The 25,777-nt window shown below is 38.0% G+C and overlaps 1 protein-coding gene across 9 annotated transcripts in view; it reads left to right on the top strand.

Moving 5' to 3' along the window:
• The window catches only part of EYA4 (EYA transcriptional coactivator and phosphatase 4), a gene marked incomplete at its 5' end in the record, with an annotated part of 229,647 nt that overhangs the window by 108,524 nt on the left and 95,346 nt on the right, over nt 1-25,777 (top strand). The gene's annotated exons all lie outside the window — the stretch shown is intronic.

Raw genomic sequence — 25,777 nt, 5'->3', positions numbered from 1 at the left:
TGCTTACTCCAGCTTATGATGTATGTAGTGATTCTCTTGGTATAGTAAAACAATACAGAGCTAGGTAAAATGTTCATGACCACCATATTTTCCTTTTGGAAAGCAAGTATATATTATATACAGTCCATTCACAGTTTGAGTAAATCTTCCTTTGTTTTATGTAATATGATATTCTTATAATTAATTCCTATATATATTATAGTGAAATGATTGTGTGTGGTCTTTTCTTTTGGATCATCAAAAGTATATAATATGATATAGGATTTTTGACATATGATCTTTGTCTTTTACGATTAGACATCAAAATAGAACCAAATACTTTTAACTTATTGGAGCTTTAGGAAATGGATGAACCATTAAATTTTTCCGGCAAAGCAAAGGAATTCCAGGATGCATGGAGAGGGGAGACTCAAGCTCTAGTCCTTGTGGACATTTCCTTCCTGACCATTTTGCTGACCTCTGTGAAAAACCCACCTATGACTTACAGTTTAACTAATTAGATAATCTTTGCAAGTAGCTGGTCTTGAGGGTTAGTAGGGAAAACAGAACATATAATTATATTCTTTTTATTAATATTGTATATCAAAATGTTTTACTCTTTAGGCCGCTCGGGATTTTTGGACAGATAGTGTTAGTGCTTGAACAAATTTTAAACAAGCAGAAATGCACCAAAGTGATTCAGTGTTTTCAATTTATATCAGTAAGTTAGAAAAGAAAGAGAGAATTCAGATCTCAATGTATTTAAACCTGGAATTAGATCATTCTCATTTATCTAGCAAATCCCAACCCATATGGCCTTAAAAGTGCCATTTTATTTTTAAGATCAATAACAGTTGTTTTTAAAAGATTGTTTTAAATATATTTTGTTATATATTATTATTATTATATAATAGAAACTAATTGAAAAGTGTCTTGACCTCTTGGAAACTACTAGTTGGTTGCCATGGATTAGCTGCTTCTAAAAGTTTCCTAATCTGCAATATATGGGTAAAATTAGGCAAATCAATTTCTAAGGATTCTAAAGCTTTGTGATATAAAAAACAAACACATAGGGGCTTCCCTGGTGGCGCAGTGGTTGAGAGTCCGCCTGCCGATGCAGGGGACATGGGTTCGTGCCCCAGTCTGGGAAGATCCCACGTGCCGCGGAGCGGCTGGGCCCGTGAGCCATGGCCGCTGAGCCTGTGTGTCCGGAGCCTGTGCTCTGCAACGGGAGAGGCCACAACAGTGAGAGGCCCGCGTACCACAAACAAACAAACAAACAAACACATAAAGCACCCTTGTTTATAAAAACCCGAGATGGAAAGGCCTTCAAGAAAACTTAGAATCATTTATTGATTCAGTGTTGCCCAGACATTTTGATAGTGTCTGGTCCCTTCTCCTAACTTATGGTGCAAATGACAACCTCCACACCCTCATAGTGTCAATAACAAAAAGAGGTGGATATTCTTGGATTCTCTATTTATTCACAGATATTAGGTCTGGGAGTGGCAAAATGGCATTAAGTCAGTGCAGTGATGGAACACCAAGAAGAGAATAAAGATACGCTATAGAACATCTTGCACAAAGAGGATACAATAACTTACTGAATAGTCAACAAATCAAGGGATGCCAAAATTAATAATTATTATATGCATGTACTGAGGTTCAGTTTTTATAAACAATCAGAAAAAACATGAAGATGCCTTTATTATAGATAATGGACAGCATTCCTTTACCATATACATGTATGGGTACATTCTTTTTTGCTCATTAAGAACCACAAATATTCATATATTCTCTCTCTCTCCCCCATGCCTCCCTCTTTCCCTCCCCTCTGTGTGTGTTTATATGTGGGGGGGGGGTGGGGAGAGAGAGAAGGAGAGTTAAGGCCTGGGGCTAGGTAATTCTATTCTAAACAAATCTATAGTAAAGAACTGAGCTCAAAATGAAATAAGGTATCAGCATAAAATGCATGGGAGCTGGAGACCCACTGCCTTATAAAATGCTCCCTCACTTGGAACCTAAAGCTAGTATCATTCATTTATTTAGCTAGCTTTATAGTATGTTGGTTTTGGATTTGAAAAGATTAGAATAAATGCAGATGGAAAGTGTTTTTACAGTAGGGAAGTAATTAAATTGGGCATGGAAACTTTGCCAGGGAAATTTTTGGAGTGACATATGTGTATCGGCAAATTCTTTGTCTTGCTTGGCCTTAATTCCTCTTTTGGAAAGAGATGCTTGGCCTGCAGATGTGACTGGTAGATTAGAAAAAAGAGAATTTACAAACCCATACAATATAAGGAAGGTAAAATGTCTTCTTAGAAATAATATTATGTGTATATACTGAAAGTCAGACGTTAGGGACAGTATTCTCTCAGTTTCATAAGACTGTATTGAACTTGATGTCATATGGAAAGGGATAGAATGTGCTTCATGGAAAAACTGACATTTCTTAAATGTACTTTTTTTGTTGTTTTACTTTCCTCTGTGTTGTAACCATGTTGAGAATGTAGTGTTGTTGGCCTTTGTTCCTAAAACCTACGTTAACCTTCAAATGGGTACATGAGAAAACTAAAATTTATATTTCTCATGCTTTACCTTTCCCTAAAATTAAGTCTATTACTAGACAGACCATCTTAAAACAAAATCTGAATTATCATTTTTATGTTGATTTTTTTCTATATTCATGGTGACTTTATTTGTGTAGATTTGTGTCTAACATGTGCCATCCCTGAAAATACATGGGTTTTTTTAAATTTAAAATAATAGATATCTCCTGGAGTGAAATTAGAAGTTTCTATGAGTCTCCCTTTTTTTTTTTTTTTTAACTCTTCTACTTTTCATTTATGAGGTGAGGAAATAATTTATCTAATTCTTTAATTGCATTCTTGGCAAATATCTTAGAGTGCCTCTATGTTAAAATAGTCCCCATAATACCCGAATGATTTCTCCGGTAAACTTCTGTTTCTCTTTATTTTTCCCTTTTTGGGCCACTAACTAGTAGAGCATTTTCACCAAGAAGAGATCAAGAACTTAGAAAGGAGATAAAACTCAAATCAGCCAGTTTTGTTATATACTTGTTCTGTTAATTAAGGAGTAAATGGAAATAAAAATTTTGGTGAAATTGAGCTATGAAGTGACTTCTGGGAATTATACCAGTTCTTTTCCTATTATTACTCTGTCTCATTGTGGCTACAGTATTGCCAGAAGATTACAGTAAAGAGATCTAAAGGAGAATATGAAAGTATATATATAGGAAGTACTTATGGTACATATGAGCTAAGATGATAGTTTTTGCAGATGGAGAATAAAAAAGATTCTGTGGGTAATGATGAGGGTGCCCTAGTCTATACTAACTACAACCATCAAGAGAAAGAACAAATCTGCAGCTTTTAAGGAAGCATTGGAATTAATCTCAGTTTAATATCATAATATTTAAGTGAGCTTCAGGAAGTTTATCTATTCAATGTTTATGTGTAAAAGCTTAAAAATGCAACTAATTCATCTTATGTAAATAGTTATGATATGACAGTGTTATATTTAAAGTATTAAGTTATACATGATTATTTTCTAGCAAAATAATTATTGCAATAATTCCAGAAGCCTGAAATGTTTATCTGTATATAATTGCCTGTCAAAAAATTAAATGCTATATTGTTTTCATAGCAGTGAAAGCTGAGGGCCCCTTGGTGAAAACACACATGGTATTTCACTGTGTCAAATTAGAGGTCCATTTAGCCCAAAATTCTGTCTCCAAGAAGCATCAAAAATTATTAATACCAGGTTGCATTTCCTCAAACCTGAAAATGTCAAGACGTAGTTCCAATAAACTTAGATTCTTTCAGTAACACAACCTAACTGTATAGTCCATGGAATTATTTAACCATTTCTTTGACTTAGTAATACATCATTGACTATCTTCAGATCCCCAGATTTTATTCTTGATCATTTTTAGCTTTCCTTCCATTTCTTTTTTTTTTTTTTTCACATATAATCTCTGTTCACAACTCTTGACGTAGCCCACCATGTCTAGAATGCTCTGGCCACTTCCTATTACTCTAGCCTCAGTGTCAATCAGCCTTCCCCTGTAAGAAGATCTGCATTTACAGATGCCATGCTCCTCCCTCCACAGAGGCTGGACTGCTCCTTCCCCTCTTGCACTACCCTCCCCGTCCCAGCTTTGCTCACCTGCTGAATTTCAACTCATCCTTCAGATCTCTGCTCAGTACATCTTCCTCAGAGCAGCCTTTGCTGCTTCTGGTCCCACCATCATCAGGGCCTCACGGCCTTCTCCTTCACGGTTGCCTCGTTTAATTAATGCCTGACTCATGCACTACACTATAAGCTCCACAGAGTGAGGGATCATCTCTGCTTTCTTTTGTTCCCCATTGTAACATTAGGATATAGCACAGGGCCTGGCACAAAGCAGGTCCTCAGTACATACCCGTTAAGTGAATGAATAACTTCCAAATACAAAAATCCAGCTTGCAGTCTCTCCTGGAACTTCTCTTGTAACCACAAAGTCCTAATGTAATTTTATTAGGGATTTTTCTCAGCCATCTCAAACTCCCTTTGTATAGAATGATTACTTTCCATCCCCCAGGATCTTTTCTTTCCAGTGATAATTCTCTCAGTTGTCCTGCCTCAGAACTTCAGAATAATCCTTCATTTATTTCTCTCTTTCCTTTCCCAAATCCCATTGGTCATCAAATTGTATTTAATTTTCCTCTGTTGTGTTTTGAATCTCTCTATCCTGCCCCTTCCCACTGCCACTATGGAAGTTCAGGCTCTTGTCACCTCACCTCTGAACTAATACAACAAATCCCCTATGGCTTTCTTGGATATAGACCTTGCCTTTCTGGCCTGCCGGGCTGTGGGACGAGCCTTTCTTAAATGATACACTTTCCATATGGGATCGTTCGTTATTAGACACACAGTATTTAGTAGACATTTAGAGTATACACGGAAGCATGAACAAATAACTTTAAAAGTGAAAGTGTGTGCAAGAGGTGAAAATAAGGACATGTACTATTCATGTCTAATTGCTGTCCATAAGAGGTCAAGGATTACTTGGGCTACCTGTTATCCACTCTCTTATTGCCCTTATTCTGGTGTGTTAGATGTTCATTGAGTCCCATTTCATTTTCTTCCTTTAGCTCTAGACTGACAGAAGAGTTCTTGAATTTAACATGGTCCCTAGAAAGTAAATTCCAGAAAAAAAATATACCAGTCACACAGGTACCTTGATTTTCATTCCCTTTTCCTGTCACCATTACCTACATAGACATTAGAGTGAAATATGATATTCGTGTACTGTGTAGTTCATTAGCTGAGAGCATCTGTTTAGGAGAGTACTTCCCTGCTAGTTCTACAGATGAGCTCATTTCACTGAGGAACAGTCAAGAATGATACACCAGAGTGTAGCCTGAATTCTGAACACGGTGGGCCAGAGTGGTTAGGAAGAGTTGCATGGAAGTTTTAGGGCTACAGCTGGGTATAAAAGGAGAGATAAGATTTGAAGAAATGGGAGAAAGAGAATCCACAGTGAGGGTAAGGGGGGAAAAAGGACTAGAAACTGAAATTGAAAGGTAGCTTTTATGGATGGTTGGTGAGTCGTCTCATTTGATTCATATGGAGAAATAGTCGATGAGATTGGAAAATAGGTAAATTCGCACAGATTGTGGTTGGCTTGGATTTCCTGTTCATCTGTTACCCACCTGTGTCCTCACTGCTTGGCTGCTTCAGTGTCTTCATCTCTCTTTATGATGGTTGGCTGGCTGCTCAGTCTTATTTTTTCTGCAGGACCCACAATAGGAGGAAAATATCCATGTGACACTGCTCCGATTTTGTGATTTTTACCTCTTCAGACACCAAGATAAGAGAATCTCTCTCTTTCTCTTTATCTCAGTTCCAAATTTCCATGGAAGGGAATGGTATCAGAGTGGCTTTCAGGAGCCACCTTTAGGAACATAGGTGTCAGTGGTGAGAACAAATTCCAAGAAAAGTGATGCTTAGCAGCTAACCCATCAGGTGCCGTCTACTTTCTACCTCTTCCCCACCCAGAGCATACAGCCCACCTATTTCATCCAACACCCCTTCCCCAAGCCCTTCATTTTATGTAATCCAGCATGTATCACTCGCTCCTTCCCTGATTATATATAACTCACTGGTTATCTGTTTCACTAGTATGGAGATTTGGAGCTCGATTTTAGGTCAGGTGTCTACAGACTATGATCTGCAAAGTAGAGATCTCCTGCGAGAGCATTAAGTGGAGTGGCAGCCAGACTTCCAAGTAAGAGGAGCTGCATTCACCTCTTTTTGTAAACCCTTCTACCAATTTTTGACCTTCCTGTCCCCATCCTCAAACTGACCAGTTACTATTCAATGAACCCAATCTCCTTTTCTGCTCTCAAAAACCAATCCAAATAGAAATTGTTTTCTCCATTTCCTGTGGTTAATCCAGTTGTTAGAAAATTGATGAATGTTCTTCATACTGCAGTTTAAATTATTTACTTTTCTGAAGGTAAATTTGCCAAAATGAGTATCTAGTTCTGGACTTCTCTTTCTTTTGAAACCAGTTCTCAGACCTACCTAAAGAAATACAATCAGCCGTCAATCACTTGTTGTCCAAACTTGAAATTTTGGCCACCTCTCTTTCAGGTATTAGGAGGTCACCACTGAATTTCTGATCAGATAATAATATTATTAAAATTGTACTTGCGATGACAGATCAGCCATGGCACAGGTGCCATGGAGGCAAGGAAACCAACAGTGAGACTTACTTAAAAGGCCTGAGAGACATTTAGCAAATTGTGGTTATATTTTGGAGACGATCTTATACACCATTTATTTCATGGTTTAAACATATTTTCTAATTTTTCTACATCATGTATTTATTTTTTTGTGTGTCTTAAGAATGTGAAATAATGGATTTGGCTTGAAATCGGCATACTGGCAGTGGAAGGACCTGGATTCTTCTTTCTGACAACCTGCATTATCCTCCAAAAATAAGAAAACTCCTGATTTCCTCACATGTATTAGTGATGAATTCCAGAGAATGGCTATGTTCCTGGTCAGCCTCTTCTGTACTAAACTGAGTTCCTCTGAAGTCTTTATGGTTAATGATCTAAAACAGTCTTTCCGGAGACTCTTAGCTGCTTTGAATTAATTTGGTCAGAGTAACACATCACATAAAGTAGCATTTGTTTAGTGATTTTTATCCAGAGGATCAGAGGAGCTAAGATAAGACTCTACTTTGCATCACAGTAATAATTAAAATTGTTATTCAATGTGAGTAGAAACATTGGGGGTCCCATTTTATGTGGGGCCGACTTAACATGAGAGCAAACTGGAGGAGCTTAGTTTTCTTTTCAGCAGTTCAATTATAGGAACATTTATTCTTGCCCTTAAAGTTACCGTTTATTGTGTATCAGCCATGTGTCAGGCACTGGTCTGAAAGCTTGAGATACTTCAGTGAACAAAATAGGAGCATACGTAATCGTGGAGTATGTTAGAAAGTGATCAATTCTAGGGATAAAAGGGAAGATCAGGAGTATTGGGGAGAGTAGATTGTGATTTTAAATCAGATGATATTTAAGTAAAGCCTTGAAGGAAATGAGAGAGTAAGTCAAGAAGGCTGGGGGAGGTGCATTCAGTTCAGATTGAGCGATGCACAGGCCCTTCAGTGGACGCCTGCCTGGCATGTTCAAGCAACAGCGGGGAGAACAGTGTGGCCAAAATGGAGAGAGCCCAGAGTTTCAAATTTGAAATAGCAGCATTCTAAAAAAAGCTACTACTTCTAGTCTTTCCCATATTTTGAAAATATTTACTTGGAATTTAAATACATCAGTTGCAAATATTTGTTCTTGACTCATTGGTAGTAGTCTCTGGCAGGCATCTCATCCATCACTGCTACCAGATGGGACTGATCCACAGCCAGGAACACCTCTCTTTGCCACACCACACACATTCTCCAAGACCAGGGAGGGCTCTCTCCTGATCAGGAGGCTTCAAGCGTCTTCATCAGCAGAGCTCGAAAGCCTGAAGCCTGTTTTGTTTGTTTCTTTTTTTTTAAGTAATGTTCTTAAAGTTTCAGCTGTAAATATAGATGAGGGCTTAGTAAAGATTCTAAACATTCGATTCGTGAAGGTGCAGGGATTCTGCCATTATCTCACATTTAATCATCACATCTCAGTTGTCTTAGCAACCTACACAATGTTCTCATTTGCTTTTCAATAAGCCAAGGGATGAATGGATTCTTTGTTCATGAGTTTATGAATTTCTATCACCTGATACTTGATGTCTTTCTGGCATGCTTACTGTGCCAGATAACTGTCTCTATTTTCTTAAAATTCATGTAACCAAAATTAAACTCTGTTTTTCCTAAAAAACTAAATTTCTAATGGGAAACTATCCAACCTCAGATAAACATAAATAAGTTTATGCTATAAAATGTTTTTGTTGTAACTGTAATTAATTTCCAAGGCTCAGCAAACTTGGCAAACTCAGTTATCCAGCAGACTTGACACATGCGGGCATATCTGTGAACTAAAGAGAAAGAAAAAAGCCTGATGACAAATCTAGGTGTCATAGAGTCGATTCCCCCAAAATCACATGTTTGCTTCTCTCTGATGCTGTCTTGGAGCGTATGTTCTCTTACCTTATGTATATCTCTAATTTTCGAGCTCATACCGTAATAAAGTGGATGTGAGCATGCTCACACGGCATAATAGGCGAATGTGGTAGACTGCCTGAGTTCAGATTCCAGCTGTTTGGCCTTGTTGCAAGCTACTTTACTTCTCTGTGCCTCGCATATCCTCACCTGAAAAATGGGATTAATACCGTATTCTCCCATGGGGTTATTTTAAAGACTAAATGAAGCAATATAGGGAAAACACTTAGAGACGTATCTGCTACATATTAGATGAATTTAAACGACGGCTCTTATTACAAGTACGCATAGTGATGGTATCGATAAGTGACAGTGTAACAATAAAAAGAGACAGGAAAATAATGAAACATAAATGTAAGAAAGCAAAATGCTTTATCATGTGGGATGTTTGGTTATTAATGCTAGAAGCCCCGTATGCTTTAGTAACCCCTGAGGGCAGCCCTTAGTACAGTGTACTGATTCTCATTAGTGTTGATCACCTTGATTCTATAAGTGAAAGTTAAATTGTGTTTATCATCATAACACATTTTAGAATTATTTCTATATAAAGTGATTTCCTTTTAAATGTGCTAGTGCTTAAAATGGTGTACATCTTAGCGACAGCGAGAATTTTGACTAAACCCTAACGAGCATTCTTTGAAGGTTCCTGATAGCTGAGATTTTGTAAAATTATTCCTTTTTTCCACTAATAGGAGCAACTCAAGTGTCTGGATTATTTAGAGATTTTCTTTTTCAGTCCAGTTCTGGTACCTAGCACAGTACCTGCCGCATAGTAGGAAACCAGTAAACATTTATTATATGAATGAATGAATGAGCAGTCAGTTTTTACTTTTTTGTTTCTTTTTTGGTGAGAAATTCTTCATGCCTTTACACTATTCTCACCATGATATGCTGCATTATAGCTGATAAGGCTTAAATGTCATTTGTAAACAAGGGCAAATCCAAGAGAGGCCTCTGTTTGCTGTAGCAAGGAGGGCGACTCTACATCCCAGCTTGCCCAAGTACAATCCCAGTTTCCTTCGGCTGTCCCAGTGTCCCCTCTGGTTAGAGACACTTGACTTTCAAAAACAATCCCAGTTTGCCTGATAAATAGTATGATCACTCTAATTCAGATCATCATGCCCTTACCAAACTTTTTGAGATAGAAAATATGACAATCAATCTCTTTCTCCATCCCTCCCTCCTTCTCTCTTTCTTCCCCTTCCTCTGTGTCTTCTTCTCTTTCCTGTCTTAGGGGTGACTTTTATCATGGGACATGGCACTTTTATCTTTAAAGTAACACTGTGTGAAAATGCTGCTTGAAACAAAAGACCACATAGGAAATGATGGTTCTGTTCTATAGGCTTGACTTAAATAGGAGCTTGTCTGTTGCATTCTGTCATGTGATTAATTTGTAGAAATTCCATGCTTCTCAAGAATAATACCATCTTTTCAAGAACACACCCAGTCTTATTACATGACGTGATATAATCCTGTATTATTTATCCTCCCCCGTGTTACCCATTTTTTCATTTTCTACTATTCTTCTGATGGAAGATCCAGAGTCCCAACTAATGGGGATGTTACGTATCATGCCTGGGAAAAAGATGACTAATGTGGTTTGGCAAAATGCCAAGGGAGCAGCATACCCTCCAGCAGCAGCTGCTGTGGGAGCACCATGCCTGGCATCCAGCAGGAAACAAAACCGGCTGCTGTCGTTCAGACATGGATTTTTACATAGTCTCAATCATAAAGTTGCAGAGGCGCTCTTGGGGTAGTTACTGTTGTAAGTTTCTCATTATGTATTGTTGTTTCTTTCAAAAAGAGAAGCAATGCTGGGCTTCCCTGGTGGCGCAGTGGTTGAGAGTCCGCCTGCCGATGCAGGGGATACGGGTTCGTGCCCCGGTCCGGGAAGATCCCACATGCCGCGGAGCGGCTGGGCCCGTGAGCCATGGCCGCTGAGCCTGCGCATCCGGAGCCTGCGCTCCGCAACGGGAGAGGCCACAGCAGTGAGAGGCCCGCGTGCCGCAAAAAAAAAAAAAAAAAAAAAAAAAAAAAAGAGAGAAGCAATGCTGATAACCATGGTGGAGAGAAAAAATGAGGTGTGTGTGTACATGACTAGATGACCCACTGTGTGGATTACCCACCAGTCTTTCTCCAAAGGGGATTTTAAGAGTCGATTCTTTGCTATGCAGGACTGTCCAGCACATTGCTGGACCGTCGGAACCTGTCTTCTTCCAAATCTCAGTAGCAGCCCCGTCACTGTGAGAACCCCAAACTCCCTGGTGTGTTTTCACACGCTCCCCAAGTACCCAATAGATGGCTGATTGCAATCAGAGGAGGCTACTGTGTATCTTAAAAAATTCATATGTGTCTCGTGGAGGTGTTTTTAAAGATTTGAGAAATACAAGGTTTAGAAAACGATGCTAGGGAAGCGAGGCTTCCAGAAGCCCAAATGAGTCACTCCACTTCGTTGGAAAAAGCGCTCTCTTCTCTTCTATAGCCTCTGACAGTTAACCCCAGCTGTGGCTCTCACAGACACTTGACATTGGAACAAGGGCATCCAGTGAGAGCATAGACAACAAAACACGGCTCATCAATAACTTAGCAAAAAAACCGAAGGTCGGTGTCCCAATAACATCATTTGACTGTAGGTGCTACTTAGACAGTCAGTAAGCTCCAGAGTCGGAATTCAAGGCCTTTTCCTGACAACGGGAAAGAGCAATGTAAGGTTTCAGAATTATTTTCCAAATGTCTGTATGTTCAGTGCCTTTTACTCTTTCCATTCCATTTCCAATCTATTGAATTTCTCCTGACAAATTCTTGGTATTAGGGCATATGAATTTTTATAAAATTTCGTTTTACTTTACGGAAATGTTTTTCTTCATGCAAGGGGAATTAGTGATCTTTGAGGAATATTAGGAATAGTTGGCTTATAAGTATTGATAACCTCTCCTTGGTTTCTCATGTATGAGTGCTCTAAAAAGGGATTGGAAAGTCTTTGGAATTAATTTATCTTACTTGCATGTGCAATATACTCCCACATTCTTTACATTGCATTCTTTTGTGCATCCTTTCCCCTATGGTCATGCATTGAGAGTCCTTTTTAATTAAAGCAGTTGAGTGGCTGCTAAATAAAATTGGGAAAAAGAGAAGACAGGCAAAACGGAGGCTTATCTTCAGGTCAAGAATCCGATGAATAGCAAAGGAATGCTTGTTTTCCATCCCTGCAATTCCCGAGAGTAACCAAACTGGTTTTACAAACCATGTGAATTGATTCTATGTGTCTTGGGAAGGGCAAGGGGGTTGTTTAAACTAGTTTATTTGAAATATTTTGAGTTTTTTACTTTTTAAATAATGTTACCTCTTTTTTACGGGAAGGAATTTTATGCAATAGACTTTCATTAAATTGAATTTTCACCTCCAAAGTGAAGCTGCATATCAGCTGGTTGAACTCTCACTAACTGAATGACTATCAGGGCAGGTTTCCATTTCTTCTTATTTAGGGAGTCAGATTTATCCAACTGCTATTTTTTTTTCTTCATATTTTCATGTTACTTTTACCCAGCGGGCTTTTCTGTTGATATCGTCAGTAGTAAGAGTTAAACTTCTGAGTCTGACATGTGTTTCTTATTTCAAAGTTCTCTCCTAAAATTGCTCTTTTTGCATGCATGCTATAGGTTTATTTGAAAACTTTGGTTTTAGCACAGTCCAAAATTTCGATGAAACTGTGGACATTTTCTTGGGTAAATTTTCCATACTGCAGAATGGGAGGGCGGTTTCCCAAAGAAAGTCCTGGAATGACTTCTCTGAAAAGAAGCCAATTTGCAGGTTAAAATTGTGCTTAGTAAAATCTTGCCCCCCAACTGTTAACTTGTAAAATGTGTATATAAACAAGAAACCTGCACAGGGTTATTATAGCTGATACATTTGGTACGTGATGTGGGGCGATTGATTTGTTTACAGATTAATCATAAAGCATGTGGATGAAAGTTAATTAAATAAGAATAAGATATAGCGTCACTACATGGTTATTTATCTTCTGACTAAATGTGTGCCTTCCAAGGTCTGCAGTCTTTCAGGCTTCTGTTTAGAGGAGTGCCAGCTCAGGTCATGCTAAATCCGGGTCAGAATCTGAAGGGAATCAGCTTGCTTTGCTAGTGGATTTTCTGGGCATAATTTATACATGCTCAAATTTTTTTTTCAGTGTCAGACCAAGCGTATTTATGTTATAATTTATTCTTCATTTAATTTGGAGCAAATATAAATTATTCCTAATGAAGCATTAGGGACAGAAGGAAATTACTTTTGTTAAACAAGTACTTTGGTATATTTTCCCCCTCTTTCAAGTAGAGGATTCCTGTGAAAAACCGGTATTCAATATTATTCATTATCTGGTTGGTTCACTAGATCAAGATGTCCGTGTGTAGTGTAGAAAGATGGCAAAAGTTAGGGAGTTAAAAACAGGTTGATACAAGCTGTTGAGAAAAAAAAATCAAATGAGACCACTTATGTTTTAAATCAAGAATATGTTTTCAGTGAAAATATTTTCTAATGATTCACAGAAGAATGTTGTCAACTTTGACTACATCTGCTGAAAATCAAAATATAAGTAGTTACATAGCATTGAATTCTGGCAGGAGTTTATACTGTGACATGAAACGAAGTTCCCATTAAATGACAATACTTTTTATTTTTCTGGCTTTAAAAGTAGTTTTCTGACTTTTAAAAATGTTCACAGCCTTTTTTTTCTCCACATTATATGGATAAATTGGCAACATGCCCGTTTGATTTCCAGAGTAGGTTTCTTAAAATAATTTTGATGGGAAGATAATTGTTTAATGACAGTGTATAAAGTTCTGCCACAGTTTAAACAAAATTAAATGAGAGAAAATACAAAGAGGGAGTTTGTATAATTACTGGAAAAACATAGATGGAAGGAACAATTAGGCAGTTAGATCTGAAAAAATGGCAACGTGGGTTTCCAAATTTTGTAATATCCGTAAGGATTCCTTGCCTCATTCTCTGGCATTGCTTAGTTTTTTACGTTTCTGAATCTGCACATCAGAATAGCAGTGCATTTATCTACTTATTTCTAGGTTTTTTGTGATTATATATTCTCTATTTAAAAGTTTCATATAAAAATGAAACACACCTACGTATTATGTGCAAAACAACATCATTACCAAAATCGATCCAGATAAAAGTGAGAAAATTACATGCAAGCCCCCTTGTGTAAACAGTCTGCACCAATATAAGGACTTTATTTAGCAAGATTCATGAAAATCGACTTTGCATTTTTGCCCTTGGACATCGTTCAAAGGTATCACACTTTAGTCAAGGATAGTAATATAGCACACAAAGTATTATTGGTTACTTTCTCTTTTAACAGTGCTATTTTTCTATATACCTTTGAGGTGTTCTAAATTATGATTTGGTTTCCAACCAACTTCAGTTAGCATCTGCTCCTTTTATGTTAAACTGTACACTTTTTCTTACTCACTTGGCATACATTCTAATCAATTCTAACCTCTTTGTAAGAACGTCGAAAAAGAGTTTGAAATGACTCATATGGGCAGTTTTGCTTTTGGAATTAAACTGAGGGGCACAGCTCAAGTGTTTCTACTTTGTTCTATCACTCTCTTCTTAAAAAATAGTATCAAATAAGCATAGACTTTAGACACAAAAAGATCTGAGTTCAAGTGTCATCATCCTACTTACTAACATTTAAGTTTCCTCTCCTCTTTTACCCCAGAAATCTGGTGCCTTCCTCTTTTATTTTCATGAAGACTAAATTAGATGATTTCGTGTTTAATGTATGACACATAGTAAACACTCAGTGAAAGGTAGTTATCTCCCAAAGATGTGTACACAGATGACCCTGGGGACTTATGACTTGACCTGTTTTCAATGTGGCAGAATCCAGGACTCAGCTTTCCTAGAAATAAGGAGCCTTGGATTGAGGGTCTTTTTCTACATAACTTTCTCTTATACCAGAAACACAGTATTTTAGTAGACCCAGCGAAAAGATGACAGACAGCAGCAGTGCCACAGGAGAATGTACTGCTTTTTCTATCCTTTGAGCAGTAACCATAGTGAACTAAGAGGAAAAGGGAGGAGAGCTGGGGAGTTGCCCACCACCCCGTTATGACCAGCCATCTCCACTGTGTATGGGAGGACTTTCCTTGACCTTTCTGCTCCAAGTGATGTCTAGATAATTTCAGCCAAAACATATTTTTTTTTCAAAAATATTTATAGTATTCTTGGGAGGGGGGTTTACATATGTGTATGTGTACACACACACACACACACACACACACACACACACACACACACATCTTGTTTCTATCATTGTAGTTTTGTGGATCCAGAATGCACACCTACCACAGACAGCATAATAACACAGAAGGATGTCTAATGATAACTCTTAAAACTTCCCCTTATTAGGGAGAAGTACGTTGGTGCCTTTGTTAAGTTGTAGAGTGGCAGGCTCTTACTGTGTTATCTTTATTATTTAATTAGCTGCTCATTATTTAGTAAATAGCTCTCTAAATACAATACCTGCCCTTTTAATTCCCTGTCAGATTTCTAAAAAGGTAGCATTCATAAAATAAAACAGTATTATAAAAAGCATTCCAAAGTGAAAATGTAGTTAAGTATCTAGAAGCTTAATTCAGACTACTTAGCAACACAGATGTTGAAATGTGTGCTAGAACAGTTTAGTCAAATTTTCCCTGAGCAAATTCATTTTGATGAAGCACTGTGAGAATTTCTGACTGTAATTAGGAATTGTGTGCTGGCCTCTGTTTAGTCTAGTGATTCAGGGAGCACTGCAATATGAAGTTGCTGTTGAGGTTTGACCAGTGCGAGCTGTTGCTCCCTATTAATCCCTTGTGTGAAAATCCTGAGCCATCACTAAGTAGGGTCTTTATATATTAGCTTGTCAATAATAATTAGGATCATACATATGAAGCCAGAAAGACTAGACTTTAAGCCCAAAAGAATAATCGAATGAATCCATTTGAAAATATAATAAAATCTCATGTTTGTAGAGAAATAAGAGAGAGGGTAACAAGGAAGAAGGACCAGTAAGAATTAGGGAGGAGCATGGTTTATAGAATGGTGAATTATTTGATACTTCCTTTAATTAAGAAGACAATGCTAATAAATAATTCTTATTGAATATTTGAGAAATGGCATTGTACAGTGGTGAAGGGCATAGGCCCTGGAGACAGACAGTCTGAGGTGGAGCCCAGCTCCTTGGCATTTGCAAGTCCACCTGGGAAGCCCTTCTCTTAACCTCTCATGACTCTGCGTCATCACTTTTATCATGGGGATAATAACAATGCCTTCCTTCCTGAGGTCCTGTGAGGATGAAATTAGGTAATGAATTTAGCACTTAGAACAGCATCAAATGCCTTTTTTATTATTTCTGTTACTTCCATTGTGTGCATGTGTTTATGTAAAAGGAAGCATTAGTATCGTGCAGGCCAAAGAGTGAAAAAAAGTGTTTTGCTAAATTAGAATTCGTGTGCTTTTAGTGTACCTGAAGGTAAGTATGATTCTGGGATTCTGAAAGCAGAAAAGTTAAAAAAAAAAAAGTCCTTTCAGACCATCGTAATTTGTTTATAAAGAAAAACAGAAATCGGCCTGATAGAGAATGAAAACTATGAAACAGCTAACTGCCTTGCTTTACTGATGTTTTCCATAGGCTTTAAGTCCTGAAGACATAGCCTAAACAATAGTGTTTCATAGAGCATATAGTGATATAAAATAAATAATCTTTCAATTTTCCCCAAAATGCCTTCTTTAACTGAAGTGGAAAAATAAATACTACTTTGTTCTGGTATGTTTAAGTCAGGGTAGTATAGTGTACAATGTTAGTTCCATATTAAAACGACAATTTGATGAAAGTGTTTATTAAGAAAGATTGCATTTAACGTCAAGGATTTTCCTTTATATCAAGAACTATTTATTTGTTATGATGGAACTCATCTCCTTAAAATAATCTTTTCAAATCTTAGTGATAATAACCTTCTATTTGCACATTCATAATTTATACTGTCTTATAAAAGAAAGGAAGCTGCCCCGTAACTAATACTTCAGAACTGGGAGGTAGATATCTTCCCCTATCATATATTCTTAATAAAAATGTCTTGGGAATTTAAACTCTTGATTTCTTTGGGCTGCTTCCTTTGTTCACTTTTTAAAATTCAAAGTGAGTGCCGCCAAAAAGAGATAGATTAGATTTAAAAATATAAAGCACATTGTCTATTTCCTAATTCTGATATTATTCAGTAATGAAGCAGAACAGATAAGGTCCCTAGTTACTGAAGCCATGAGTAACTTTATTCCATTAATTCATTCACATCCATTTAACCAGTATTTATTGATGACCTATGTTTGTCCCGGTCACTGAGCTCCTTCTGAAAAGACAGTACAGACTCTTAATGGGTTTGCCAAGTAGTGGTTCCTAGTTCAATATTTTTCCTAAAACATTCAGAACTGATTTTTTCATATTACAAATATAATACATTGTAGATCCTTTAGATTGGAAATACATTCAGTCATACTAAATAAAATAAAAATCATCTATATTTCCAGCTCCCACCATCTTGTAGTGATCTTCTTCTTCTTCAACATCTTCTTCCAGTTACTGGCTTAACTGCTAAAGGCTTTTCCTAATATAAAATACTTGAGACTAATAATTTTCTATGCATTTAATTATCAGGTAATAGAAATCTATGAGTAACAGCATTTTCATTTAGTTTTGGGATGGACTTCTGGTCTACCTGTGTCCCTGCTTCATCAGCCACCTCAAAGCAGTTTGCTTATATTCAGCATATAGTCCCCTTGCTCTTCATGTGAAGAGGGAGAAATGAGAAACCCTAATTCCTTGTTCACTTGTTTCAACATCTATGATTACATTCTATTTTCGGGCTCTCCCCTAACAGTACTTGTTCACTCATTCTTAGCTGCCTTTCAACGTGCTGTTCTTTCTGCTTGAACACACTCCCTTCGTTCTCCTTGTAAATAACTCTTACTTTTTCTTTCTCACTTAGGAACCCACTTTCTGAAAATCATTTCTCAGTGTATGTGTTTGAGGCGCCTTTCCCATCCACCTCCTATGCTCACCACAGCCATGGCCTTATAATACTGTTCTAGAATATTGTCTGACGCCCTGCCACCCTAACTGGTCTTTGGGTTGGTTGGGACCATACCTTTTATTTGTATTCAAGGGACTTAGCCACCTGCTGGGACATGGAAGTGGGTGTCATAAAATATCTACTGGATATGTGAATGAATGAATGGATCAGCAGCATTTTGGCAACGTCTTTTTACCAATAAAAACCAGAATGGAATATGCTTCTTATAGACTAATGGTTCTGAATGAAAGTAATGATTATCTTGGTGGTAGAAAGCACTGTTGTTGTGAAAAACTCAAAGCTGTCTAGTAACTTTTTCTTATTTTTCTTGCATTTGTCACAGTGAGGTTACTAATTTCCACAGGTCTCATTAAAAAATTGTTCTTAATATTTTATATTCTACTACCTGTCTAAGGAATACAAATACTCTTGGTTCATTAATTCAACAAATATTTATTGAATTCCAGTAATGTGCCAGGCACTACTTTAGGTGGGGGTCCAACAGGGTATAAAACAGACAAGAGTTTCCTCTTTGGGATTTACATTCTACTGGAGGAAGGTAAAAAATAAGCAAGATTAATGTAAAAAATAGAATAGTGTATTAGGTGACGATAAATGCTTTGGAGAAAAACAAAGCTGGAAAAGAAAAGAGGGAATGTGTGGGGACAGGGGGTGATAATTTTGCTTTGCATGAAGCCTCAGTGAGAGCATCAGACAGGGGCAATGATGGTGTGGGCCGTATCTGGGAAAAGAGTTCTAGGCAGCAAGAATAGCATGTACAAAGGTCCTGGGGTAGAGCATGTTTGTTGTGTTTTAGGGACATTGGGGCCAGCTGGAGAGCAGTGAAGATGAGAGAATGGTAGGTGATATGGTGGGGGGTGAGGTGAGGCAGAAAGCTTTTTGAATGAGTATATATATTTTTGGGGTTCTCTTCATTAAAAATATGCTAAGATTTATCATGACGTTGAGTACCTTGGTCTTCAAAATCCTCTGTTGTCCTCAGCTAAATACCAATATATATCAGATTGCATAGCCTGTATACGTTTTCAAGTTGAAAGCTATTAACAAGTTTTATAAAACCTGGTTTTTTTGTTGTTGTTGTTTTGTTTTTTGTTTTTTTTGTGGTATGCGGGCCTCTCACTGTTGTGGCCTCTCCCGTTGCGGAGCACAGGCTCCGGACGCGCAGGCTCAGTGGCCATGGCTCACGGGCCCAGCCTCTCCGCGGGGCATGTGGGATCTTCCCGGACCGGGGCACGAACCCGTATCCCCTGCATCGGCAGGCGGACTCTCAACCACTGCGCCACCAGGGAAGCCCTAAAACCTGTTTTTATGTTATAACCAAATATATAATTTCCAGGATGCTACTATGATTTTTTTTAATTCTGGAATTTTTTCCATCAAAATTAAAATGAAATATATGCAATTTTTTAAATTTCACTTTAGCCTACAGGTGTAAAATCTCAGAACAATGCATGATACACTGTGTGTTTGAATTTAGAAAGAAAAATAAAACTTTGTTACCACTTTTTTATCAGGGAAAGGGTTAATTAAAACTCTATAATTGAGCTGTTTAAATTAAAGGTTTAAATGCTAATTCAGTTTTATCAATCGCGTTATCACGTGGTTTTATCAACCAACATCATTAAATAACTTAGTCGAGGCATTTTTTTAATTGAAGGAAGGATTCATCATAAGAGGTTTATTTAGATCATTCTATTTCATCTTGGGAATTTGTTAGTATTTCTTAAATTGGAAGACGATTGTACTAGATGTTTAATGGGGATGGAATGGGGATGGGAATGAAAGGAGACAGACCCTATAGTATCAAACTCTCCCAAATCACCAGAACTTTTGTTCTTGCTTACTTCCTTCCCTGCCCTGGAAGACTGCTGTCTCCCCCTGCAGCGGCGTCACATTACAGCCAGCTTAACAGAGGCAGTTCATAGGGTGCCAGCTCCCCTGACTCTTGAATAATCTGAAGACCCCTTGTGCCACAGATAAAATGCAATAATAAATCTTCTTAGCTCCAGTGATTTTAGTCTCCTCAATTCAATTAAGTTGAGCTTAGTAGGAATTTGTAAATCAAATAGTGAACTCTATGTAGATTCAAATCCAGCTTAGGGCTCCTATGTTTGTTACTGATTTTCTTTTTCAGGAAAGAAGAAAAAAAAAAAAAAAGCATTGCTGCTGTTTTCCATTTCTCAGCTTCCTTGTAAAGGTATTTCTTATTGAAACCAAACTCATAGTTCTTAAATTCCTAGACCACTATCTATCATGCACTTCAAGGCTATTTTCCAAATGGTAGAGTTCCAGAAAATCAAAAGCTGCTTGCTTTTGGTTGCCTGATTTTCTCTAGCATTCTTTGGAGGATTTAAAGTAGGGGGTAAAAAACAAAAAAACAAAAAAACTGACCTATATTATAGAGCTCAACATGAAAAGGGGCTTAGGACGAACTTTAACTTAATTATGCAAACACTCCCAGAATTATAATGCATACCTTCGTAGAGTTTCTTTTACTGTGGGTGCTGCAGCTTGGATTTTGCTAGAGTGTTATTACTAAGGATTTAATGGTTCTTACAAAAGACATGATGCATTTTACATTTGGACGCTTTACATGATGAAAAGTCCATCCCGCCTTCATCTCTTCTTGGTGACTGCCCAGCTAAAGTCCTGGATGGTGAGCTAGGGAAGAGATCCCTCCTCCGAGGGTGGCATCTGGCTCCCGGGCAGATCCCTATGCGCATTTCAGTTAATGGGCTCTACTTTGCCCGGAAGTCTTTCATGTGGTTACATTGCAGATGGACTGTCTGCATAGTCTTGTCCTCCTGAACGATTTGTGTAGAGGTTTAAAAAAAAAAAAAAACAACCTTTGTCTGATTTCTGGAATATACGCATAAGATTGAATGAATCTCAGCAGGAAAAAAAAAAAAAAAAGTTGTTTTTACAGTAATCTAGTATAATGGTAGAGAAGGTAGACTCTGGAGCCAGACTGACTTAATTTGAACCCTGGATTTACCACTTGCTAGTTGTGAGGCCTTGGATAACTTCCTTAGCCTCTTAGTGCCTCAGTTTCCCCATCCAGACAGTGCCTATCTCAGATGCTTCTGTAAGGGGTAAATGAGATTACCCCTCAAAGCTTTTAGGACAGTGCCTGGCGTATACCGGATACTCCGTGAGTGTTCGTTATGATGTGACGTGTGTCCATGGTATTCATCCGAGTAGAGCGTGCTCTCAATTTTATGTGATTTAAGATTAAAATTGGCTTTAACTGTGAAATGGTTTAAGGCTATTTTTTAAATTTTTGGTGGAACTCATGGAGATGTGTGGTCATATTTAGTGGAGAGCAACTTCAGTTCCTTTTTGAGTAGTAAAAAGAGTTCACCTTCCACTAACTAGACTTTGATCTTGCAAAACCCCTGTTTCAATCTGGATTTCATTATAAGTGAAACGTAGTTGGTGAGTTAGTGGTCCTAAGGTCCTGGGTCCTTAGCTGCTGTTGAACACAGAAAAGGCTTGGGTTCTGTCAGAGATGACATTTGAGGCTGGATTGGCAAGATAACTTGGAAACATCTACTCTCCCAACCAAAATTAAAGCATTAAAATTTATATTCATTTCTTTCAGGATTGTTTGAGTGGACTTAAAAAAAAGAAGTAGAGGGCTATTAAGCTTTTGAAACACCTCAAATACAGCTACAACCAAAGCACGTCTATTAAAAGTTTAACCTTTCAAATTTACTAATATTTGTAAAGCCAGGTCATGACCTTAGCATCCTATGTGCTACCAACATCTGTTGATTGAACCTCTTTCATTGATTTAATGAGATAATAGTGGTATATACTAGAACTTGCCTAAGTGAATGGAAAAGTTAGCCTCCTAGAAAGCTTCCTATGGAATGTGATATGAGTAAAATGCTCATGTAAAAATCTACTTTTAAAAAATAGGAATGTTATTGGTGTTTCTTAAATATAAATTACATGCTGCTTTTCCTCCAAATTCGATCTAAACTTTACAGTGAACAGCAGTGTCTGAAGACTTAGAAGAGAGAGAAAACACATTTTGAGAAAGTATTAAGTTGGTGTAAATCCAGCTTAATTAATGGCATTCGGTAATTAATATTCAGGTCATCAATTTTCAAAAAATTATCACTATAAAAATGAGCAACTTCCTCCAAAAGTAAAGATTACAGTTTGACTGTGAAGGAGACCCTTCAAAAAACTGTTCTCCGGCGCTTCCCCGGTGGCGCAGTGGTTGGGAGTCCGCCTGCCGATGCAGGGGACGCGGGTTCGTGCCCCGGTCCGGGAAGATCCCACATGCCGCGGAGCGGCTGGGCCCGTGAACCGTGGCCGCTGAGCCTGCGCGTCCGGAGCCTGTGCTCTGCAAGAGGAGAGGCCACAGCAGTGAGAGGCCCGCGTACCGCAAAAAAAAAAAAAAAAAGTTCTCCGTAGTTTTTCACTGAACTGAGATCTTAATTTCTTCTATCAATCATGAGTCTTCCCTTTCCCCTTGAAGGCTCCCTACTCTCCTGTGGCCGGGGCAGTCTCTCCTGTTGACCTGGCTTTCCTCCCCTCCAGAGGCTCCCTGCAGTCCACTTCAAACAGAGCTCTGGCTCCCCATTGGGCCAGTTAAATGATTACCCCCAGGTGTTAATTCACCCTTGGCATTTCTGGGGTTTACCTCCTTCAGCCACGAATCTTGGGGGAAGGGGAAGGGAGTTAGTTAGAAGATCAAAGTAGTGGTGCTCTAGTGGGAGCATTTGAGGCGGGGTTGAGCCCTGGTCCTATCTTCTGCTCCTCTGTACCCTACCCACACCAATTCTGGACCTTCTGCCCTCCTGAACCTAATCAGAAGGCAGTGGGGTGTGTGGCTAAACCAGAAATCGTGCAGTTGGAGGTATTTTATTTTTACTTTTGAATACAAGCAACGAAAGGTTTAATGCTTCATGATGTTTGTTTAATTGTAGAGTACAACCATATAAATAGAAGGTAACAGATGTGGTCTTAATATGGGTTTGATTCAGTATTTTTTGAGCATATAGACTGTTTTCCAAAGTACTGTGGAGGAAAGTTAAAATGAATAAAATACACCCTGCCCTCAAGCAGCTCAGAGTCAACTAGTTAATACAGTTCTTATGGAACAGAACCCGGTTGTTACTTGTGTTGTTATAAAAATGTGAAACTCCATGAGAAAAGCAAATAAAAATGCAATACCAGCATGATTATTTTTAAATCTGTAATCAGAATATTGTAAACTCTTCTTGGAAAATCTAGGAAATACAAAATTTATTAAAAGAAAACCAAAATCACTTTACCCAGAGATAACCACACTTCGGTACATATTTTTTACGTGTATTGGGAATTGTAATGCTGTATATTCACTTTTTGTCTTGCATTTTTAAAAACTCTACATTATAATCATTTCACCATGTAATTGAAAATTATTTGCATAATTATCACATCACAGGATATAAGAGTTTATGTAATCATTTTCCCATTTGGGGACATTTGTGTTCCTTTCAAAGTTTCCCCTCTTATAAATAATTCATTGAATATATTTATGCGTAAGTCTCCTCATATTTCTAATTTTCTTAGAATGAACTTCTAGAAATGGAATTCTAGGTCAAGGGCCATGCATATTTTAAAGCTCTTGAAACATCTTGCCAGATAGCTTTCCACAAGCTTGTGCCATTTGAAAGTCTAACCAGGAGGCATAAGAGTTTTTGTCTCATGCCTGCCAGCAATGAGAATTACTGTGTTGTTTTTTTTTTAACTATAACTTTTACTATTTGGATAAATAAAAAAGGCATGTATTTTTTCTCAGTTGGGTAGTTTTAAAATTTAGTTTTTGAAGTGTAATATATACACAGAAATGTGCACATTTATAAACGTGCAGTTTTGTGAATTTTCGTAGAACTGGACACACCATGTATTCAGCACCAAAGAAGACAAGGAGCACGGCCAGCTCCCAGCAGCCTACCTCATGATCCCTTCCCAGCCACAATCCTCCCTTCTTACCTTTAACATCATAGTTTGATGTTACCTGTTTTTTACTTTGTATTAGTGGAATGATATATGTGCTATATATACTTTTTTGTGTCTGGCTTCTTTTGCTTAACTTTGTACTTTAAAAAATTCATCTGTATTGCTATGTGTGGTTCTATGTTTGCTTTAGTCTCCATTGATTCCTGTTAAGTGACCCTAATGTGTGAGGCCTCATTAAGGCACCCATTCTCTTGACCCAGTCTGTCAGCTCTGAATGATCATCACTTCTTGTCTGTCTGAGATCTCATGGCTCACCTTTTCAATGACTCACCTGCCTGGAGTCTTAGTTTCCTATCTCTTTTTCTCTTTATCATACCCTTTAGCAGAATCAAAACTGTCCACCCTCTCTGCTCATATACTTATGGCTTCCGAGTGTTTTAAGACTTACCCTATGTATTAGTTAGACTAACAAAGAAATCTGGGAGCACCCAAATTAAACAAGATAGATGTTCTTTCTCACATAACAGTCCAGAGGTTGGTAGGTGGTCAAGAACTGGTGGTTGGTTTCCTCTTCACTCGACTTCCCTTGGTGGGTCCAAAGTGGTGGTTCTAGTTCTTACATCTCACAGCAGCTGAAAGGGCTAAGGATAGGGAAAATCAACCCAAATGGAAATGACACATCTCTTACACTCAGTCCTATTGGATAGAATGCAACCACGCGTGCATAAGAGAGGTTGTGAAATGCAGAAGTATGGTTGGGTGGCCATGACCATAACTAAATCCTGTTTATTACAAAGGTAGAGGGAATCACAAAATATTGGGGAATAACTAACTACAAGTATGCCAGAAAACTACCAATTCATCCTTCTTTCTCCAACTAGGATTTTAATCCTTCCTGGCAATTATTCTGTCTCACAAACAACTCCTTTTCTCATTTCTGGTAGTATTTATTCAAAACTTTCTCCACTCTCCTTAACCTTATTCCACTTCATCTTCCCAAGTTTGAAGATATTGCCTCCTGCTTCACAGATAAACTAAAAACTGCAGGCCAGGAATTTCCTTTGCTTCCTCTCTTATCTCTTCTCTGTATCTTATCTCATCTTTTTTTGTCTCTTATGCTGTCAAAGGCCAATTCTCCCCATATATGTTCTGGGTCCCCTACAATTTCAGAGTTTACTAATAACTTCTGGTATTAATCCAATGAATTTTTTTTAACTATCCTGAGACCATACCCTCCTAGCTTTCCTGCCATCTCTTCATTCTTTCTTTTCTGATGTCTGTTTTGTGTTCCTCTTTCGTGGCCCATCCCTTAAGCAGTGGTGCTTCCCAAGATTCTACTCCTTTATCTTCTCATTTACCACTGTTTATTGGGTGACTTTTTCCTTAAGCAGGGCTGATAAATATTTAGGCTGATGAATCTCATATCTGTTTCCAGCACAGATCTCTCCTCCAAGCTCCCTGTTAACTGCTGGGTGTCTCTACTTGCATGTCCCTTGGGCACTTTAATCTCAACATGTCCAAAATTGAACTCATGTGTCTTCAAATTTTCTCCTTTTTCTTTGCTTCCTATCTCAATGAATAGTGCCTTCCCTATCACAGAAATCTGCATATCCACCCTTGATTCTTTTCTCATGCTTTCCCCGCATAGTTGATCAATGATAAAATCTATCCCCCTAGAGTTTCTAGAATCTATTGCCTTTTACTGATCTCTACTATTACTGCTCTAGGTCATACCCATAATCTGTCACCTAAATAGCAGTCTCCTAATAATTTCTCTGCATCTGGTTTTCTCTTTCAATCTACTTTCCACATGAAGCAGAATGATTTATACAAAATACAAGTTTAATTATTCCCTCCTTAAACGATAGGTGGCTCCCCACCGCCTGCAGTATTAGTCCACTTTTCTTAGCCAGACATGGAAGGCTCTTCATGCTCTAGTGCCTACTGACCTCTCCACTACTTTCTCTCTTTCTTTGCCCCTTTTATTTTCCTTGCCTTCATGCTCCTTCCCATATCTGGGCTT

This window comes from Leucopleurus acutus, assembly GCF_964270905.1.
Source record: "Leucopleurus acutus genome assembly, chromosome: 15".
Lineage (NCBI taxonomy): Eukaryota > Metazoa > Chordata > Mammalia > Artiodactyla > Delphinidae > Leucopleurus > Leucopleurus acutus.
Note: the sequence above shows the minus strand (reverse complement) of the source record. Positions and strands in the feature narration are given on the sequence as shown.